Raw genomic sequence first — 23186 nt, forward strand, 5'->3', positions numbered from 1 at the left:
ATGTAAATTTGTGCAGTCGCTGTGGAAAACATCATGAAAGTTTCTCAAAAAACTAAAAAAAGAACTACCAATTGACCCAGCAATTCCACTCCGAGGCATATATCAGAAGACAGTGAACACTAATTTGAAAAGATACATGAATTCCAATGTGTATTACAGCCTTTTTTACAATAGAAAATATATGGGCTGTGGGCTCGGAGGCCAAAGAGAAAAGACAGCGAGGTGGCTTTGGCGGTGGCCACAGAGCACAGGATGATCCAGCGATGGAGGAGAAAATTCTGCAAACTGGCTGATTACTCATGAAGATGAGATTTTATTTTTGTGGCAGGCATCTGTGGGGTCTGTAATAGAAATGATTGCTGGCTGTGGAGAAATTTATCACTCTATAAACATGCTTCCTATGAACAGGAAAGCAAATGAGTCTTATTCTAATACTGAACCTTCTCTAACTGTCCCTGAATGTGCCATTTGTCTACAAACATGTGTTCACCCAGTCAATCTGCCTTGTAAGCATGTTTTCTGCTATCTATGTGTGAAGGGAGCTTCATGGCTTGGAAAGCGATGTGCCCTCTGTCGACAAGAAATTCCCGAAGATTTCCTTGATAAGCCAACCTTGTTGTCACCAGAGGAACTCAAGGCAGCAAGTAGAGGAAACGGTGAATATGCCTGGTATTATGAAGGAAGAAATGAGTGGTGGCAGTATGACAAGCACACTAGCAGAGAGCTGGAGGATGCTTTTTCCAAAGGTGAAAAGAGCACTGAAATGTTAATTGCCGGGTTTTTGTATGTTGCCAATCCTGAAAATATGGTACAGTATAGGAGAAACGAACATGGAAATCGCAGGAAGATCAAGCGGGATATAATAGATAGACCAAAGAAGGGAGTAGCCGGACATAGGCTGCACTGTGATTCTAATACTGTAAACCTAGCGAGAGAGAGCTCTGCTGACGGAGCAGACAGTGTACTGGCTCAGAGCGGAGCTTCTGTTCAGTCGTCTTCTGTGAGGCCCCTGACATCAGTAGATGGTCAGCTAACAAGTCCCGCCACGCCATCCCCTGATGGAAGCACTACTCTGGAAGACTCTTTTGCACATTTACAACTTGGTGGAGACAGCATAGCGGAAAGGAGTCATAGAGGGGAAGGAGAAGAAGAGCATGGATCACCATCTTCAGGCAAGGCACCAGCACCAGACACTTCGATTGAAGAAACCGAATTCGATGCCAGCAGGGAGAGTGAGGATGTATCAGCGCTTGTTGCACAACACTCCTTGACCCAACAGAGACTTTTGGTTCCTAATGCAAGTCAGACAGCAACTGATCGATCAGGAACTGATTGATAAGTGGCAGCAGATGGAAGAGTGAGTGTCAGATCTCGAAGGCCTGATGGACAGTGCACAGTAACGGAAGTTTAAATAAAAAAGTTTTCAGATCTATGCTCAAGATGAAAATGGTTATCTATAAATGTCTACCCATGTAACACTACACTCATCCCTAGTAGTGCATTTTGGGAGGTGGGGTGGGAAGGAGTATGGAAAGGATAAACCTGTAATTAAAATGTCTAACACATCTCTGTTGAGAAATTTAGTTAATATAAGGAACTTGAGTGTTAATAGTTGAGAGCTGTTTAGTAATAACCCAGTTTTCTTGAGGTCTGTTTATTTAATAATTTTTTAAAATACCTTCAGTTCTTTTGGCCAGCGTGTGTGTATTATTTTTCCATTAATTGTCCTCATCTGCCTACTGCACTGGTTCGTATTTTTCTGCATGGATTGACATAAAACGATTACAAAAATTTGGCACCTAAAAGATGTCTGGTATCAGTATGAAAAGAAAGCTTAATTAACAAGAGAACAAATGTGAATTTGGGGTTTTAAAATAGAAGAATAACAGCTATTTAATAATAAAGTTACTGAAATGGAAATGTAAAGAAACGAGCTTATAACTTATGTTTTAGAATCTTGTCTGTAACACACTTCATGGTGTTCTCATAGGCTTTGCTGTCTAGTCTTTGTAGTTAGCAATTTCACTTGATCCACATTTTTTTTATTACAGACTTTATAATTTAATAAATACTAGAATTTATCAAAGAAAGAAAAGATATGGAAGCAACCAGTGAACAAAGCACACATGGTTCCTCTCTTCAAAGCACTCGCATGGAGTATGGCAGAAGCAAGCATTTGAACACTATAGTAATCCTTAGAAATAATGACAGATACATGTTCGCTGAGATGGAAAAATTCTTCGAGCATATTGTATAGAAAAGGAAGTCTATAATAGTGCATATAGTATGATTCAATTTTTATAAATTAAAAAAAAATTCACTGATGTATATATGCTCATCCAAATATATGTGTATTATATATTCTAGCATTATATAATACATATAATATATATGTTATAAACATTTAGGAAGAACAACAAAGACAAAATATTAACTGTATACGTATTTCCATTGACATACTGATTGGTGTCCTCTAATTTCATTTTTATACTTTTTGAATTTCCATCATCCTGCTCTGCTATCCTGTGAATAGAATAAGAATCACTGTGATGTTAATGTTTGTCAAAATAGTTCTCAAGGTGGGATGGCCTGCACATTCTTTTTGGGCTTGAAATATTAGCTATACTATATGCGGCACATGGGATCAAGTGGCAGCTGTTGGAGGGGCATAGAGATAAGCACTGCTGACAGGCATGCCTGGGGATACAATGAAAAGAATGATGTACAAATATTAAAAAAGCATGTGAAATCAAAATCTGAGGTTGGAAAGGAGTCAATCAAAAAGATTCCAGCACACTGGACAAAAAGTATCCTTATGTAACAGAGCAGCATGAGCACAGCACTTAGCAGGTAGACTTTGCTGTGCCTTACTACTCCAAATCCTGTTACTAAGCAAAAGATCTTGCTCAGCAATTGGACAGTGCATCCCTGGGCCCCACTCATAAGCAACCAAATATCAATGAGGTACCTACTGGAATGTCTCCTGCTCAGCTATTGGTCAGCTACACAGTGGGCCCTACCTGAAGATAACTGTCAATGAGGGACCATTGGGAAAGTGAATCAGTCAAGAGTCCGTAGTGCAGTGGTCATGTGACTCTTGAATTTGAGCACCTTACAGTTTTTCTTTTTCTTCTTTAATCAGGATTATATTTCTGGTAGATGGGGCAACTTGAGTTTCCCTACTCATTATGAGAGCTGAAGTGTCCCCAACAATATTATTGGAGGAGATTGAGCGACTGAACTGAACGGACTGACATTAAACATCCTATTATATAAAGGGACAGTTCAGTTCAGTTCAGTCGCTCAGTCGTGTCCGACTCTCCGCGACCCCATGAATCACAGCATGCCAGGCCTCCCTGTCCATCACCAACTCCCGGAGTACACCCAAACTCATGTCCACAGAGTCGGTGATGCCATCCAGCCATCTCATTCTCTGTCGTCCCCTTCTCCTCCCACCCCCAACATTTCCCAGCATCAGAATCTTTTCCAGTGAGTCAACTAGTCGCATGAGGTGGCCAAAGTATTGGAGTTTCAGCTTTAGCATCAGTCCCTCCAATGAACATCCAGGATTGATCTCTTTAGAATGGACTGGTTGGATCTCCTTGCAGTATAAGGGACTCTCAAGAGTCTTCTCCAACACCACAGTTCAAAAGCATCGATTCTTCGGCGATCAGCTTTCTTCACAGTCCAACTCTCACATCCATGCATGACCAAGGGAAAAACCATAGCCTTGACTAGACGGACGTTGGTTGGCAAAGTAATGTCTCTGGTCATAACTTTCCTTCCAAGAGCAAGCCTCTTTTAATTTCATGGCTGCAATCAGCATCTGCAGTGATTTTGGAGCCCAAAAAAATAAAGTCTGACACTGTTTCCACTGTTTTTCCATCTATTTCCCATGAAGTGATGGGACCAGATGCCATGATCTTTGTTTTCTGAATGTTGAGCTTCAAGCCAACCTTTTCACTCTCCTCTTTCACTTTCATCAAGAGGCTTTTGAGTTCCTCTTCACTTTCTGCCATAGGGGTAGTGTCATCTGCATATCTGAGGTTATTGATATTTCTCCCAGCAATCTTGATTCCAGCTTGTGCTTCTTCCAGCCCAACGTTCCTCATGATGTACTCTGCATATAAGTTAAATGAGCAAGGTGACAATATACAACCTTAACGTACACCTTTTCCTATTTGGAACCAGTCTGTTGTTCCATGTCCAGTTCTAACAGTTGTTTCCTGACCTGCATACAGGTTTCTAAAGAGGCAGGTCAGGTGGTCTGGGATTCCCATCTCTTTGAGAATGTTCCACAGTTTATTGTGATCCACACAGTCAAAGGCTTTGGAATAGTCAATGAAGCAGAAATAGATGTTTTTCTGAAACCCTCTTGCTTTCTCCATTATCCAGCGGATGTTGGCAATTTGATCTCTAGTTCCTCTGCCTTTTCTAAAACCTGCTTGAACATCTGGGAGTTCACGGTTTACATACTGCTGAAGCCTGGCTTGGAGAATTTCGAGCATGACTTTACTAGCGTGTGAGATGAGTGCAATTGTGTGGTAGTTTGAGCATTTTTGCCATTGTCTTTCTTTGGGATTGGAATGAAGACTGACCTCTTCCAGTCCTGTGGCCACTACTGAGTTTTCCAAATCTGCTGGCATATTGAGTGCAGCACTTTCACAGCATCAGCTTTGAAGACTTGAAATAGCTCAAATGAATTCCATCACGTCCACAAGCTTTGTTAGTAGTGATGCTTTCTACGGCCCACTTGATTTCACATTCCAAAATGTCTGGCTCTAGGTCAGTGATCACGTTATCGTGACTATCTTGGTCGTGAAGATCTTTTTTGTACAGTTCTTCTGTGTATTCCTGCCACCTTTTCTTAATATCTTCTGCTTCAGTTAGGTCCATACCATTTCTGTCCTTTATCGAGCCCATCTTTGCATGAAATGTTCCCTTGGAATCTCTAATTTTCTTGAAGAGGTCTCTTGTTTTTCCTATTCTGTTGTTTTTCTCTATTTGTTTGCATTGATCACTGAGGAAGACTTTCTTATCTCTCCTTGCTATTCTTTGGAACTCTGCATTCAGATGTTTGTATCTTTCCTTTTCTCCTTTGCTTTTCGCCTCTCTTCTTTTCACAGATATTTGTAATGCCTCCTCAGACAGCCATTTCGCTCTTTTGCATTTCTTTTCCATGGGGATGGTCTTGGTCCCTGTCTCCTGTACAATGTCATTAACCTCCTTCCAGAGTTCATCAGGCAATCTATCAATGAAATCTAGTCCCTTAAATCTATTTCTCACTTCCACTGTATAATCATAAGGGATTTGATTGAGGTCATATCTGAATGGTCTAGTGGTTTTCCCTACTTTCTTCAATTTAAGTCTGAATTTCGCAATAAGAAACCCAAATAAGACGGTAGGTATTGCTAGGGGGCATCAGAGGGCAGACAAACTGAAATCATAATCACAGGAAACTAGCCGATCTGATCACATGGACCACAGTCGAATGTGGTCCATTGGAGAAGGGAATGGAAAACCACTTCAGTATACTTGCCTTGAGAACCCCATGAACAGTAACAAAGGGAAAAATGATAGGATACTGAATGAGGAATTCCCCAGGTCGTTGGGTGCCCAGTATGCTACTGGAGCTCAGTGGAGAAATAACTATAGAAGGAATAAAGGGATAGAGCAAAAGCAAAATCAATACCCAGTTCTGGATGTGACCAGTGATAGAAGTAATATCTGGTGCTGTAAAGAGCAATATTGCATAGGAACCTGGAATGTTAGGTCCATGAATAAAGGCAAATTGGAAGTGGTCAAACAGGAGATGGCAAGAGTGAACGTCGACATTCTAGGAATCAGTGAATTAAAATGGACTGGAATGGGTTAATTTAACTCAGATGACCATTATATCTACTACTGTGGGAAAGAATCCCATAGAAGAAATGGAGTAGCCATCATGGTCAACAAAAGAGTCCGAAATGCAGTAGTTGGATGCAATCTTAAAAATGAAAGAATGATTTCTGTTCATTTCCAAGGCAAACAATTCAATATTACAGTAATCCAGGCCTATGCCCCAACCAGTAATAAAGGGACAGAGCACCCTTATTTTCTCACTAAGGAAACTGTAGTGTTGAACTACAGATTAGATTCAGTTCAGTTCAGTTCAGTTCTGTCGCTCAGTCGTGTCTGACTATCCGCGTCCCCATGAATCACAGCATGCCAGGCCTCCCTGTCCATCACCAACTCCCGGAGTACACTCAAACTCATGTCCCAAAGTCGGTGATGCGATCCAGCCATCTCATTCTCTGTCATCCCCTTCTCCTCCCTCCCCCAAATTTCCCAGCATCAGAGTCTTTTCCAGTGAGTCAACTCGTCGCATGAGGTGGCCAAAGTATTGCAGTTTCAGCTTTAGCATCAGTCCTTCCAATGAACACCCAGGACTGATCTCCTTTAGAATGGACTGGTTGGATCTCCTGGCGGTACAAGGGACTCTCAAGAGTCTTCTCCAGCACCACAGTTCGAAAGCATCAATTCTTCGGTGATCAGCTTTCTTCACAGTCCAACTCTTACATCCATACATGACCACGGGAAAAACTATAGCCTTGACTAGACGGACCTTGGTTGGCAAAGTAATGTCTCTGCTTTTTAATATACTATCAAGGTTGGTCATAACTTTCCTTCCAAGGAGTAAACATCTTTTAATTTCATGGCTGCAATCAGCATCTCCAGTGACTTTGGAGTCCAAAAAAAATAAATAAATAAAATCTGACACATTTTCCACTGTTTTTCCACCTATTTCCAATGAAGTGATGGGACCAGATGCCATGATCTTCCTTTTCTGAATGTTGAGCTTCAAGCCAACCTTTTCACTCTCCTCTTTCACTTTTATCAGGAGGCTTTTTAGTTCCTCTTCAATTTCTGCCATAAGGGTAGTGTCATCTGCATATCTGAGGTTATTGAGATTTCTCTCGGGAATCTTGATTCCAGCTTGTGCTTCTTCCAGCCCAGCATTCCTTATGAAATACTCTGCATATAAGTTAATAGGCAAGGTGAGAATATACAGCCTTGACGTACTTCTTTTCCTATTTGGAACCAGTCTGTTGTTCCATGTACATTTCTGTCTGTTGCTTCCTGACCTGCATAAAGGTTTCTCAAGAGGCAGGACAGGTGGTGTGGGATTCCCATCTCTTTCAGAATTTTCCACAGTTTATTGTGATCCACACAGTCAAAGGCTTTGGCATAGTAAATGAAGCAGAAATAGGTGTTTTTCTGGAACTCTCTTGCTTTCTCCATGATCCAGGGGATGTTGGCAATTGTATCTCTGGTGTCTCTGCTTTTTCCAAAACCTGCTTGAACATCTCGGAGTTCACGGTTCACATATTGCTGAAGCCTGGCTTGGAGAATTTTGAGCATGACTTTACTAGCGTGTGAGATGAGTGCAATTGTGCAGTAGTTTGAGCATTCTTTGGCATTGCCTTTCTTTGGGATTGGAATGAAGACTGACCTCTTCCAGTCCTGTGGCCTTTTCTGAGTTTTCCAAATTTGCTGGCATATTGATTGCAACATTTTGACAGCATCATCTTTCAAGATTTGAAATAGCTCAACTTGAATTCCATCACCTCCACTAGCTTTGTTCGTAGTGATGCCTCCTAAGGCTCACTTGACTTCACATTACAAGATGTCTGGCTCTAGGTCAGTGATCACGTTATCGTGAATATCGTGGTCGTGAAGATATTTTTTTACAGTTCTTCTGTGTATTCTTGCCACCACTTCTTAATATCTTCTGCTTCTGTTAGGTCCATTACATTTCTGTCCTTTTTCGAGCCCATCTTTGCATGAAATTTTCCGTTGGAATCTCTAATTTTCTTGAAGAGATCTCTTGTTTTTCCTATTCTGTTGTTTTCCTCTGTTTCTTTGCATTGATCACTGAGGAAGGATTTCTTATCTCTCCTTTTTATTCTTTGGAACTCTGCATTCAGATGCTTATATCTTTCCTTTCCTCCTTTGCTTTTCACTTCTCTTCTTTTCACAACTATTTGTAAGGCCTCCTCAGACAGCCATTTTTCTATTTTGCATTTCTTTTCCATGGGGATGGTCTTGGTCCCTTTCTCCTGTACAATGTCACGAATCTCCGTCCAGAGTTCATCAGGCACTCTATCTATCAGATCTAGTCCCTTTAATCTATTTTTCACTTCCACTGTATAATCATAATGGATTTTATTAGGTCATATTTGAATGGTCTAGTGGTATCCCCTACTTTCTTCAATTTAAGTCTGAATTTGGCAATAATGATTTCATGATCTGAGCCACAGTCAGCTCCTGGTCTCATTTTTGCTAACTGTATACAGCTTCTCTATCCTTGACGGCAAAGAATATAATCAATCTGATTTCGGTGTTGATCATCTGGTGATGTCCATGTGTAGAGTCTTCTCTTGTGTTGTTGGAAGAGGGTGTTTGCTATGACCAGTGCCTTCTCTTGGTAAGACTCTATTAGCCTTTGCCCAGAATCATTCCGTGCTCCAAGGCCAAATTTGCCTGTTACTCCAGGTGTTTCTTGACTTCCTACTTTACAGATTAGATTAGTAGTTAGATTAGTAGAACTTAAAAGATATCTACATCATTTTTTGTTGTTCTTTAGTTACTAAGTGGTCTGACTCTTTTGAAACCCCATGGACTGTAGTCCTGCAGGCTCCTCTGTCCATGGGATTTCCAAGGCAAGAACACTGGAGTTTGTTGCATATCTTTTTCCAGCGGAACTGGCTGACCCAGGGATAAAATCTGCATCTGCTGCGTTGCAGCAGATTCTTTACCTCTGAGCCACCTGGCATAGTCTATCCCAGAAGATCAGAATACACACCTTCAAGTGTGCACAGGACATTTTTTCAAGGATGAACAAATGCTGGGCCACAAAACAAGTCTCAACACATTTAAGAAGATAAGAATTATATCAAGCACTTTTTCTGACCACAATGGTACAAAATAAGACATCAATTACAGGAGGGGAATATGGGACAAAAACAAACATATGCAGACAAAACAACATGCTACTAGACACCAATGAGCTAAGGGCGATATCAAAAAGGGAATCAGAAAATTCTTTGAGACTAATAAGAACACCAAATTTCCCCAATCTATTTGATTTAGCAGAAGTTCTTCTAGGGGAATTTGGGGTATAGTGACAGATGCTTCCCTCAAGGAAGGGGGGAGAAAATGAAATAAACAACTTCGCTTACTATATAAATGAAATAGAAAAAGAAGAATAAATAAAGCCACAAATCCTCAAAATTAAGGCAATAATAAAGATCATAGAGGTCATTAATAAAATTGTGACTTCCCCTTTCCTATAGTAAAATAAAATATCAGTTAAGGGAAAATATATTTTTTGAAAATATAAACAAAATAATTAATTCTTTATCCAGGTTCATCAGAAACATAAGATAGAGGACTCTAATAAACAAATGCAAAGGAGACATTATTGTCAACATCACAGCAATAGGGAAAAATCATAAGAGGATACTACAAAGAGTTATATGCCAAACAATTGGACAACCTAGAAGAAACTGACAAATCTCTAGAACCATACAACCTTTCAAAACTGAATTAGGAAGGAATGCATAATCTGAATAGTTGAAACACTAGTAGTAAAATTGAATTTATAATAAAAATCTCTTAGTAAAATAAAGTTCAGGACCCCACAGCTTCACAGCAGAAGGTTTAAAAACATATACAGTAGAGCTTATACCCAACATTCTCAAATTACTCCAAATAATTGAGAAAATGGTGTACTACCAATTTTTTTTTTATGGGCCTATTATTTTCCTAACACCAAACCAGACAAAGACACCACCAAGAAAAAAATTCAATGCCAATATTTCTGTTGAATATGAAAATATTCTTCACAAATACGAGAGAACCATATTCAACATCATATTGAAATCATCATATAGCATGATCAGGATGGACTTATTCCAGGGGTACAGGGATGGTTCAATATCTGCAAATTAGTCAGTGTGTTACAGCACATTAGGACAGAGAAGGACAAAAATCACATGATCATCTAAACAGGTGCTGTAAAAGCATTTGGCAAAATTCATTATTCATTCATTTCAAAAACTCTCACCATAGTTGATACAGAGAGAATATATCTGAACATAATGAGAGAGAAAGTGGAAGTCGCACTGTGCCCACTCCAGTACTCTGGTCTAGAGAATTCCATGGACTGTATAGTCCATGTGGTCGTCTGAACATAATAAAGGTGATTTATAACAAACAGAACTGATATCCTCTTCAGTGGCTAAAAGCTGAAAGCTATCGCTCTAAATCAGGAACAAGACATAGATGCGAACTCTTGCCACTTCTAAAACACTAGAAGTACTACGCACAGCAATCATTCAAAGAAAATAAGTAAAAGTCATCCAAATTGGAAGGAAGAAGTAAAAGTGTCACTACTTGCAGTTGACATGATACTGTATACAGAAAGCTGGCAGTTCAGTTCAATTCAGTTCAGTCGCTCAGTCGTGTCGGACTCTTTGCGACCCCATGTATCACAGCATGCCAGGCCTCCCTGTCCAACACCAACTCCCAGAGTTCACTCAAACTCATGTCCATCGAGTCGGTGATGCCAACCAACCATCTCATTCTCTGTCGTCCCCTCCTCCTCCCACCCCCAATCCCTCCCATCATCAGAGTCTTTTCCAGTGAGTCACCTCGTCACATTTGGTGGACAAAATATTGGAGTTTCAGCTTACAAAAAAATGATTAAACACATGAAATCAAGGTGAATTGAAACCATAAAGAAAGACTGGAAACTATGAAACCCCTAGAAGAAAATATAGGCAGAACACTCTTTGACATAATTCATAGCAAAATTTTTTTCACCTGTCTCCTAAGGCAAAGGAAGCAAAGGAAAACAATGATATCTAATTAAACTTAAAAGTTTTTGTACAGCAAACGAAAACACTGACAAAATGAAAAGACCACCTACTGAATGGGAGTAAGTATTTGCAAATGATAAGACTCTAAGGGGTTAATATCCAAACGATCTAAACAGATTATTCAACGCAATATTAAAAAACAAAACAACAAAAAACAATGGCAAGATCTGATTTTCTCTGTAGAAGATATAGAGATGGCACATGAAAAAATGCTGAGGTTCTCTTTTATTATGGCATCTTTGTCAGGTTTTGGTATTAGGGTAATGGTGGCCTCAGAATGAGTTAGGAAGTTTACCTTCCTCTGCAGTTTTCTGGATGAATTTGAGTAGGATAGGTGTTAGCTGTTCTCTAAATTTTTGGTAGAATTCAGCTGTGAAGCCATCTGGACCTGGGCTTTTATTTGCTGGAAGATTTCTGATTACAGTTTCAATTTCCATGCTTGTGATGGATCAGTTAAGATTTTCTATTTCTTCCTGGTTCAGTTTTGGAAAGTTATACTTTCCTAAGAATTTTTCCAATTCTTGCTAGTTGTCCATTTTATTGGCATATAATTGGTGATAATAGTCTCTTATGATCCTTTGTATTTCTGTGTTGTCTGTTGTGATCTCTCCCTTTTCATTTCTAATTTTACTGATTTGGTTTTTCTACCTTTGTTTCTTGATGAGTCTGGCTAGTGGTTTGTCAATTTTATTTACCCTTTCAAAGAACCAGCTTTTGGATTTGCTGATTTTTGCTATGGTCTCTTTTGTTTCTTTTGTATTTATTTCTGCCCTAATTTTAAAGATCTGTTTCCTTCTGACCATAGGGTCCTTCATTTCTTCCTTTTCTAGTTGCTTTAGGTATAGAGTTGTGTTATTTATTTGGCTTTTTTCTTGTTTCTTGAGGTATGCCTGTCTTGCTATGAACCTTCCCCTTAGCAGTGTTTTACAGTGTCCCACAGGTTTTGGGCTGTTGTGTTTTCATTTTCATTCCTTTCTATGCATATTTTTATTTCTTTTTTGATTTCTTCAATGATTTGTTCGTTATTTAGCAGCGTGTTGTTCAGAAAATGATATGACTATAAGGGCTTAATATCAAAACTATCTAAACAGATTATTCAGCTAGATATTAAAAAGCAAACAAACAAACCAAAAAAAAAAAAAAAAGGGAAGATCGGATTTTCCCAAAGAAGACATACAGAAGGCACATGGAAAATATGCTGAACATCACTAAGTGTCAGAGAAATTAAAACCAAAATCTCAAGGAGATATCACCTCACACTTATCAGAACGGCTATCATCAAGTCAAAAAGTCTGAAAAAAAAAAAAGGGTTGACAAGGATGTGGAGAAAGGGAAGCCCTTGTACTTAATTGGTGGGAATGGAAATTTGTACAGTTGCTATGAAAAACATCATGAAAGTTTCTCAAAAAACTAAAAAAACAACTACCTATTGACCGAGCAATTCCACTCGGAGGTATATATCAGAAGACCAGGACACTGATTTGAAAATATACATGAATTCCAAAGTGTATTTCAGCCTTATTTACAATAGAAAACATATGGAAGCAACCAGTGAACAAAGCACACGTGGCTCCTCTCTTCAAAGCACTCGCATGGAGTATGGGATAAGCAAACATTTGAAAACTACAGTAATCCTTAGAAATAATGGAAGACACATGTTCGTTGAGATGGAAAAATTCTTCCAGCATATTGTATAGTAAAGGAGGGCTACAATAGGGCATATAGTTTGATTCAATTTGTAAAAATTAAAAAAAAAATTCACTGATGTATATATGCTAATTCAAATATATGTGTATAATATATTCTAACATTATATAATACATATAATATATATGCTATAAACATTTAGGTAAAACAACAAAGAAAAACATTAAGAGTATATATTTCTACTGGCATACTTATTGGTGTCCTCTAAATTCATTTTTATACATTTTGATTTTCCTCATCCTGCTGTGTTATCCTGTGAATAGAATAAGAATCACTGTGATGTTAAGTTTTGTCAAAGTATTTCTCACGTTGGGCTGGCGTTCACATTCTTGTTGGGTTTGAAATATTAGCTATATTATATGCAGCATGTGGGAACAAGTGGCAGCTGTTGGAGGGCATATAGACGATCACTGTTGATAGGAATGCCTGGTAATACAATGAAAGAATGATGTACAAAATTAAACAAGCACGTGAAATCAAAATCTGAGGTTGGAAAGGGGTCAATCAAAAAGATTCAAGCACACTGGACAAAAAGTATCCTTATGTAACAGAGCAGCATGAGCACAGCCCTTAGCAGGTAGCTATTGCTGTGTCTTTCTAATCCACATCCTCTTACTAAGCAGCAGGTCTTGCTCAGCAATTGGACAGTGCATCCCTGGGCACCACCCATAAGCAACCAACAATCAATGAGGTACCTACTGGTACGTCTCCTGCTCAGCTATTGGTCAGCTACACAGTGGGCCCTACCTCATGAAAACTGTCAATGAGGGACCATTGGGGAAGTGTTTCAGTCAAGAGTCCATGGTGCAGTAGTCATGTGATTCTTGCCTTTGGGCAGCTTTCTTTTTTTTTTCTTTTTTTTAAATCACGAATGTATTTCTGGTAGATGGGGCAAGTTGAGTTTCCCTACTCAATATAAGAGATGAAATGTCCCCAACAATATTAGTGGAAGAGACCTTGAACACTTTCTTTGCTCTGATGTGTAATCTTATGGAATCAGTGTATTGACCTTGGGGCAACAGACTGAGGATTCACCAAATTTTGGGTCTCTAAAGCTCACTGGAGTATAAAAAACATAAAACATGTTCTTAATTACCTTTTTCCATGTTAAGTGCTTGCTCTTCAGTTCCTTAAGCCCCTCAAGTACCCCCAGTTGGAAGAAGGTGATCTAGAGATGAAATGACTAGAGGACTCTGAAATGCTGAAATGGGATGAAAAGTGTTCTTACAGGGATGGAGGAGGCAGGAGTGTTGAAGGGAGACATATACGTCAATGAATAAAGGGCAATGAAGGAAAGTCTGAAGGTCATGAGCAGAAATATCATGCCCCCGAATCACGACTCCCCTGAATCAGAAACACAGAATTGTCAGCAGTGTGTAAATTGTATCATGGCCTCCCTCAGCCTCCACTAATGATATTGATGGGCAAAGTGGTACACTGTGATGTCTAATAACCCAAGTCCACCATTGGCTGGGGGAGTGCCTAGCTGACCAATCAGATTGAAGGGTGTGTTTCCTCATTGTCCTGAGAAGGTATATATAGGGAGGTCAGAGGCAGAGATTCTGGATTAGACCACTTCGAGGGATCATCATGACTAAGGGAACCAGGAAGCCAAAGAAGCCAAGAAGAGTTGCCACGTGGTTTGCTTCAAGGATGAAAGGAAGAAAGATGACCTGCTATCAATGGAGATACAGAGGCAGTGTGAATGTAAGATGACTCCATCTAGCTTCCCGTGTTCTCCATTGACTTTGGTGCCCAACACCTCTATACTGCCTTTGCTGGCACAAAAGCCCTCATCAGCCCACATCCCTTTTTCATGAAATCTCCCTTCCAACTCAGTTGCTATATTCTTTCCTCAAAACTAATACCCTTCTCTTTTCTTTCCAGGCATGAAATATGACCATGAGGGACAGATGACCTCTAAAAGGACTTTGAGAAAGAAAATCCGATCATATGCCACTCAGTCAAAGAAGGTGAAGAAAACAAGAAAACCAAACAGATTTTTCTGTTCCTGTGCACGTAAGACACTGAATCAATGCCAAAACAATTACCAAATTATGAGGCAGAGTCTAAGAAGGAGGCAGAATCAAAAGACAAGGTAAGCTCAGCCACCCCAGAATGAGAGACCCTGGAGAAGTACAACCTGGACAGCCAGTAACTGAATAACAAAGGTCAGACAGTTTAGAATTATTTCTCCAGAGGACTGCTTTTTTACAAATGGCCAATCAGGAAAAGAAAGACTCTCACACTGACATAGTAAACTGATGGCTGCCATTAAAATAAACATCAAATGGTGAAAAGATGATATGTGTGTGTGTGTGTGTGTGTGTGTGTGTGTGTGTGTGTGTGTGTGAATTTTCTGATGGGAGAGGAGTGAAGGGAGAGAAGAGGTGGGCACCTGAGCGGGGAGGGGGGTGGAGTCAAGGAATTTGTGGAACAGACATTCAGACACCCGTTAGCCAGAGAGTAGAGATCTGGATTGGGTCAGGGGTCTGCACTGAAGATGAATAACCCTGCCTAACAATTGATGTCAGTGGCAAGGATTAGTCTTGTGGTGTTACTGCCTTTGATTGGTGTGTGAAATGACATTAGGGTCTAGATTGCCTGAACCCAGATGGGAAAAGGGTTCAACATGGGGGTGGTGAATGTCATACTTCCCCTGAGAAAAGCAGGCAGAAATCAACTCCTGGCCACCTACGTCATAAAGGGCTTTGTTGCATCACTTGCCTATGCTGTCAGCTAAAGGTGCTCAGGAGGCACAAAATTATGATACATCTAAAACCCACAGCTAGCACTACCAAAGATTAAAATAATGTTTGTAGGAAACAGACCAAATATCAATAAGGCCACTGTTATCCTAAGAAATTTGTGGGAGCAGTGTGTTCCCAATTGCAGGGCAGAGGAGGTGGCCCAATCCTGGTGCATATGACAAACAGGATCACCACAGACATAATTTTTTGGTGTGGTGGGCACCATGAATTTTGTGGTAACTTAGTTCCCTGACCAGGGATTGAAAACTTTTGTGTTTCCTTGTTAATTTTCTGTTTAGTCAATTTATCTATAGGTGTAAGTAGGGTATTAAAGTCTCCCACTCTTACAGTGTTATTGTTAATTTCCCCTATTATAATTAGTTTTTTTCTCCTAGAACCTTTTCTTTATTTTTATTTATTTATTTTTAATCAGAGGCTATTTACTTTACAATATGATATTGTTTGGTTTTGCCAAACATTGACATGAATCCACCCTGGGTGTACATGTGTTCCCCATCTTGAACCCCCCTCCCCCTTCCCTTCACATCCTATTTCTATGGGTCATCCCAGTGCACCAGTCTCGAGCATCCTGTCCCATGCATCGAACCTGGACTGGTGATTCATTTCACATATGATAATATACAGGTTTTATTACAATTCTCCAAAGTCATCCCATCTTCGCCCTCTCCCACAGAGTCCTAAAGACTGTTATATACAACTATGTCTCTTTTGTTGTCTCGTATACAGGGTAGGAGAAGGCAATGGGAAGCCACTCCAGTACTATTGCCTAGAAAATCGCATGGAAGGAGGAGCCTGGTAGGCTGCAGTCCGTGAAGTCGCTAAAGGTCGGACACGACTGAGCGACTTCACTTTCACTTTTCACTTTCACACATTGGAGAAGGAAATGGCAACCCACTCCAGTGTTCTTGCCTGGAGAATCCAAGGGACGGAGGAGCCTGGTGGCCTTCTGTCTATGGGGTCACTCACAGTCGGACATGACTGAAGTGACTTAACAGTAGTAGCATACAGGGTTATCGTTATCATCTTTGTAAATTCCATAAATATTCATTAGTGTACTGTATTGGTGTTTTTCTTTATGGCTTACTTCACTCTGTATAATAGGCTTCAGTTTCATCCACAACATTAGAGCTGGTTCAAATGCATTCTTTCTGATGGCTAAAAAAATACTCCAATATGTATATGTAGCAAAGCTTTCTTATCCATTCGTCTTCAGATGGACATCTAGGTTGCTTCCATGTCCTCACTATTATAAACAGTGCTGCAATGAACAGTGGAGTACATGTGTTTCTTTCAATTCTGGTCTCTTCGGTGTGTATGCTCAGGAGTGCGATTGTTGGGTCGTATGGCAGTTCTATTTCCAGTTTTTTAAGGAATCTCAACATGGTTCTCCATAGTGGTTTTACTAGTTTGCATTCCCACCAACAGTGTAAGAGGGTTCCCTTCTCTCCACACCCTCTCCAGCATTTAGTGCATGTAGACTTTTGGATAGCAGCCATTCTGACTGGTGTGAAATGGTATCTCATTGTGGTTTTGATTTGCATTTCTCTGATTATGAGGGATGTTGAGCATTTTTTCATGTGTTTGTTAGCCATCCTTATGTCTTCTTTGGAGAAATGTCTGTTTAGTTCCTTGGTCCATTTTTGATTGGGTGGTTTATTTTTCTGGAATTGAGCTACAGGAGCTGCTTGTATATTTTGGAGATTAATTCATTGTCAGTTGTTACATTTGCTATTGTTTTCTCCCATTCTTCAGGCTGTCTTTACACCTTGCTTATAGTTTCCTTTGCTGTGCATAAGCTTTTAATTTTAATTAGGTCCCATTAGTTTAGTTTTCCTTTTATTTCCAATATTCTGAGAGGTGGGTCATGGAGGATCCTGCTGTGATTTTTGTCAGAGAGGGATTTGCCTATGTTCTCCTCTAGGAGTTTTATAGTTTCTGGTCTTACATTTAGATCTTAAATCCATTTTGAGTTTATTTTGGTGTATGGTGTTAGGAATTGTTCTAGTTTCATTCTTTTACAAGTGTCTAACCAGTTTTCCCAGCACCACTTATTAAAGAAACTGTCTTTTCTCCATTTTATATTCTTGCCTCCTTTTTCAAAGATAAGGTGTCCATAGTTGCGTGGATTTATCTCTGGGCTTTCTATTTTGTTCCATTGATCTATATTTCTATCTTTATGCCAGTACCATACTGTTAATAACTGTGGCTTTGTAGTAGATCCTGAAGTCCGGCAGGTTGATTGCCCTAGTTCCATTCTTCTTCCTCAAGATTGCTTTGGCTATTCGAGGTTTTTTGTGTTTCCATACAAATTGTGAGATTATTTGTTCTAGCTCTGTGAAAAATATCGTGGGAAGCTTGATAGGGATTGCATTGAATGTATAAGTTACTTTGGGTAGTATACTCATTTTCACAATATTTATTCTTCCAATCCATGAACACGTTATATTTCTCCATCTATCATTGTCCTCTTTGATTATTTTCACCAGTGTTTTATAGTTTTCTATGTACAGGTCTTTTGTTTACTTAGGTAGATATATTCCTAAGTATTTAATTCTTTTTGTTGCAACAGTGATTGATATAGTTTCCATTATTTCTTTTTCTGTTTTCTCATTATTAATGTATAGGAATGCAAGGGATTTCTGTATGTTGATTTTATATCCTGCAACTTTACTGTATTCATTGATTAGCTTTAGTAGATTTCTGGTAGGGTCTTCTGAGTTTTCTGTGTATAGGATCATGTCATCAGCGAACAGTGAAAGTTTTACTTCTTCTTTTCCAATTTGGATTCCTTTTATGTCTTTTTCTGCTCTGATTGCTGTCGCCAAAGCTTCCAGAACTATGTTGAACAGTAGTGGTGAGAGTGGACACCCTGTCGTGTTCCTGACTTTAGGGGAAATGCTTTCAGTTTTTCACCATGGAGGATAATGTTTGCTGTGAGTTTGTCATATATAGCTTTTATTATGTTGAGGAATATCCCTTCTATCCCCATCTTCTGGAGGGTTTTTTATCATAAATGGATGTTGAATTTTGTTGAAGGCTTTCTCTGCATCTATTGAGATAATCATATGATTTTTATTTTTCAGTTTGTTAATGTATTGTATTACGTTGATTGATTTGTGGATATTGAAGAATCCTTGCATTCATGGGATAAAGCCCACTTGGTCATGATGTATGATCTTCTCAATGTACTGCTGGATTCTGATTGCTAGAATTTTGTTAAGGATTTTTGCATCTATGTTCATCAGTGATATTGGCCTGTAGTTTTGTTGGGTTTTTTTTTTGTGGGATCTCTACCAGGTTTTGGGATTACGGTGAGGTTGGACTCATAGAATTTGTTAGGAAGTTTACCTTCCTCTGCAGTTTCCTGGAAGAGTTTGAGTAGAATAGGTGTTCGCTCTTCTCTAATTTTTCGAAGAATTCATCTTTGAAGCCATCTGGACCTGGGCTTTTGTTTGCTGGAAGATTTCTGATTACATCTTCTATTTCCGTGCTTGTGATATGTCTGTTAAGATTTTCTGTTTCTTCCTGGTTCAGTTTTGGTAAGTTGTATTTTTCTAAGAATTTGTCCATTTCTTCAAAGTTAAACATTTTATTGCCATATAATTGTTGATACTATTCTCTAATAATCCTTTGTATTTCTCTGTTGTTGGTTGTGATCTCTCCATTTTCATTTCGAATTTTATTGATTTGGTTCTTCTCCCTTTGATTCTTGATGAGTCTGGCTAGTGGTATGTCAATTTCATTTGCCTTCTCAAAAAACCAGCTTTTGGCTTTGTTGATTTTTGCTATGGTTTCTTTTGTTTCTTTTGCACTTATTCCTACCCTAATTTTTAAGATTTATTTCCTTCTACTTACCGTGGGATTCTTCATTTCTTCCTTTTCTGGTTTCTTTAGATATAGAGTTAAGTCATATAGTTGAATTGTTCTTGTTTCTTGAGGTTTGCCTGCATTGCTATGAATTTTCCCGTTAGCACTGCTTTTACAGTGGCTTAGAGGTTTTGGGTTTTTGTGTTTTCATTTTCATTCATTTCTATGCATATTTTGATTTCTTCTATGATTTGTTCATTATTCATCAGCGTGTTGTTCAGCTTCCATATGTTGGCATTTTTAATAGTTTTTCTCCTGTAAATGAGATCTAACCTTATTGCATTGTGGTCAGAAAACATGCTTGAAATGATTTCAATTTTTTTGAATTTACCAAGGCTAGATTTATGGCCCAGGATGTGATCTATCCTGGTAAAGGTTCTGTGTTCTTTTCAGAAAAAGGTGAAATTCATTGTTTTGGGGTGAAATGTCCTATAGAGATATATTAGGTCTAACAGGTCTATTCTATCATTTAAATTTTGTGTTTCCTTGTTAATTTTCTGTTTAGTTGATCTATCCATAGGTGTGAGTGGGGCATTAAAGTCTCCCACTATTATTTTGATGTTGTTAATTTCAACTTTCATACTTGTTAGTAATTGTTTTACATAATGCTGTGCTCCTATATTGGGTGCATAAATATTTATAATTGTTAAATCTTCTTGGATTGAGCCTTTGATCATTATGTAGTTTCATTCTTTGTCTGTTTTCACAGAGTTTGTTTTAAAGTCTATTTTATCTGATATGATTATTGTTACTTCTGCTTTGTTTTGGTCTCTATTTGAGTGGAATATGTCTTTCCAGCCCTTCCCTTTCAGTTTGTATGTGTCCCTCGTTTCGAGGTGGGTCTCTTGTAGACAACATATATAGGGGTCTCGTTTGTGTATCCATTCAGCCAGTCTTTGTCTTTTGTTTGGGGCATTCAACCCTTTGACATTTAGGTGATTATTGATAAGTATGATCCCTTTGCCTTTTTCTTTATTGCTCCAGTTTATACACTTTTTCTGTGTTTTCTTTATTGTTCGAGTTTATACACTCTTTCTGTGTTTCCTGTCTGGAGAAGTCCTTTAGTATTTGTTGGAGAGCTGGTTTGGTAATGCTGAATTCTCTCAGCTTTTGCTTGTCTGTAAAGCTTTTGATTTCTCCTTCATATTAGAATGAGATCCTTGCTGGGTATAGTAATCTGGGCTGTAGGTTACTTTCTTTCATCACTTTTAGTATGTCTTGCCACTCCGTCCTGGCCTAAAGAGTTTCTGTTGAAAGATCAGCTGTTATCCTTATGGGAATCCCCTTGTGTGTTATTTGTTGCTTTTCCCTTGTTGCTTTTAATATTTGTTCTTTGTGTTTGATCTTTGTTAATTTGATTAATGTGTGTCTTGGAGTATTTCGCCTTGGGTTTATTCTGTTAGGGACTCTCTGGGTTTCTTGGACTTTGGTGAATATTTCCACCCCCATTTTAGGGAAGTTTTCAACTATTATCTCCTCAAGTATTCTCTCATGGTCTTTCTTTTTGTCTTCTTCTTCTGGGACTCCTATTGTTCAAATAGTGGGCATTTACCATTTTCCCTGAGGTCTCTAGTATTGTCCTCGTTTCTTTTGATTCATTTTTCTTTTTCCATCTCTGTTTCATTTACCTCTACAATTCTATCTTCTATCTCGCTTATCCTTTCTTCTTCCTCCATTATTCTACTGTTTGTTCCCTCCAGAGAGTTTCTGATCTCGTCAATTGCATTTTTCAATGTATATTGACTCTTTTTTATTTCCTCTAAATCCTTATTAAAACTTTCTCGCATCTTCTCAATCCTTTTCTCCGTTATTTATCTGTAACTCCATTTTGATTTCCAAATCTTGAATCATTTTCACTATTAAAATTCAAAATTCTTCATCAGGTAGTTCCTCTATATCTTCCTCTTTTGTTTGGGTTCGTGGACATTTATCCTATTCCTGTACTTGCTGGGTATTTCTCTTCCTCTTCATCTTACTTATATAGCTGTGTTTGGGGCAACCTTTCTGTCTTCTGACAGTTGACGGAGTTCTCTTAATTATGTAATTTCCTCGCTGTGTGTGGGGTTGGACAGGCGGCTTGTCAATTTTCCATGGTTAAAGAAGCTTTCCTCAGTGTTCTGCTGGGTGGAGCTGGATTTCTTCTCTCTGGAGTGCAATAAAGTTTCCAGTATTGAGTTTGAGATGTCACTGGGTTTGGAGTGGATTTGGACAGCCTGTATATTGAAGTTCAAGGCTATTCTCCTGTGTTGCTAGCAAATTTGCATGGTATGTCTTTCTCTGAAACTTGTTGACTCTTTGGTGGTGCCTGTTTTCAGTGTATGTATGAAGGCATTTGATGAGCTCCTATCAGTTAATGTTCCCTGGAACAGGAGATCTCTGGTGTTCTCAGGATTTGGAGTTAAGCCTCTGCCTCTGGTTTTCAGTCTTATTCTTGCAGTAGGCTCAAGACTTCTCCATCTGTCACATCCAAGGCAGTTCTTTCTGTTTAAACTCTTCTGTTTGTTTGTCTCTTCTGTGTCTAATTGCCGCCCTGATTCACGGGGGCGGTTGTGGACATTTTAATAGATCACCTGTTCAGACGTGCTGTGCGGAGGGAGGGACGATGTTAGCAAATATCCCTGGCGTCTGTGGGGAGTGCACAAAGTGTCTCGGCTACACTGGGATTGCCCCCATTTGTGTGCTTTCCCTGTTTATGCTGCTCAGGCTCTAGGTTTTTCTGCCTGGAGCTGTCCACAGCCATCGTTGGGCTGCATGCGCTTCCCAGGTCTGAGCGGCTCAGGTTCAGATCCTCAGGTACTCCAAAAAGGTGCAGACTTGGTTGGACCTGTGTTTTATGCCTTCCCTGTCTGAGCAGCTCAGGTGACCAGGTGCTTGGCGAGAGACTTATCGCTTCACCAGTGCCTGCTGCTTGGTTTTCTGAGTGTACAACCGTTGCACCTACTCAGGCGGATATCGACCAGCCTGAAATCAAGAAATCTTTGTTATCAACGAAGCCTGCCTGCAGCTTGGTATGGGAAGCCTCTCTGGGGCCGTGGCTGCCCCTTCTGGCGCTGGCTGTCCTCCCTGCCTGTCCCGACGGGGGATGGGGGATGTGCTGATCACAGCCGGCTCACTCTGCTCAGTCCTTTGTTCTGTGAGCGGGGCTGGCAGAGTCTTAGGTTGGGGCTTTTCTCCTGTTCGCAGGCTTTTCGCTTTTTAGTAGCAGAGTCAGCTTATCTGTCTCCTGTTAATGCCCTCAGATTGCCCTCGGGGTGCTCAGGCCTGGTCCTCTCTCTAAGCGCTGCTGACACGCCTCCCTTTCCAGCCCACACTTACTAGTGGGGGGTGCGGGCAGTTGCACTACTTCTCTACTGAGAGTTTCCTCTGAGCACTTATTCTGTGGGCTTTAATTATTTATTTCTTTTCTCTCCCAGTTATTTGGACCTCTGAGGTTCCAAGGCTGGCCACAGACTATCCAGTGACAGTTTCCAGGCGTTTGGAAACTTCTCTCTCTTTTTTATCTTTTAAGCCTACTTTCCTGGGATGGAGCTCCGTCTCTCCCTCTTTTGTCTCTCTTTTTATCTTTTATACTCTTTCCTACCTCCTTTTGAAGACAATGGACTGCTTTTCAGGGAGCCTGATGTCCTCTGCTGGCATTCAGAAGTTGTTTTGTGGAATTTATTCAGCGTTCAAATATTCTTTTGCTTAATTTGTGAGGGAGAAATTGGTCACACCGTCCAATACCTCCACCAACTTCTATCCTTCCCCTCATTTATAATTATTAATATTTGTCCCATGTATTGTGGTTCTCCTGTGTTGGGTGAAAATATATTTATAATTGTTATATCTTCTTTTTGGATTGATCCTTTGATCATCATGTAGTGTCCTTCTTTGTATCATTTCACCTTTTTTTAAGTCTATTTATCTGATATGAGTATTG

At 39.5% G+C, this 23186-nt stretch overlaps 1 pseudogene; it reads left to right on the plus strand.

Moving 5' to 3' along the window:
* Nucleotides 1-276: 276 nt before the first annotated feature.
* Nucleotides 277-1411, plus strand: LOC148774451 (E3 ubiquitin-protein ligase RNF146-B pseudogene; annotated as a pseudogene).
* The last annotated feature ends 21775 nt before the right edge of the window (nt 1412-23186 follow it).

This window comes from Moschus berezovskii, chromosome 22 (genome assembly GCF_049115385.1).
Source record: "Moschus berezovskii isolate FMDL1 chromosome 22, NW_MosBer_1.0, whole genome shotgun sequence".
NCBI classification, from domain to species: Eukaryota; Metazoa; Chordata; class Mammalia; order Artiodactyla; family Moschidae; genus Moschus; species Moschus berezovskii.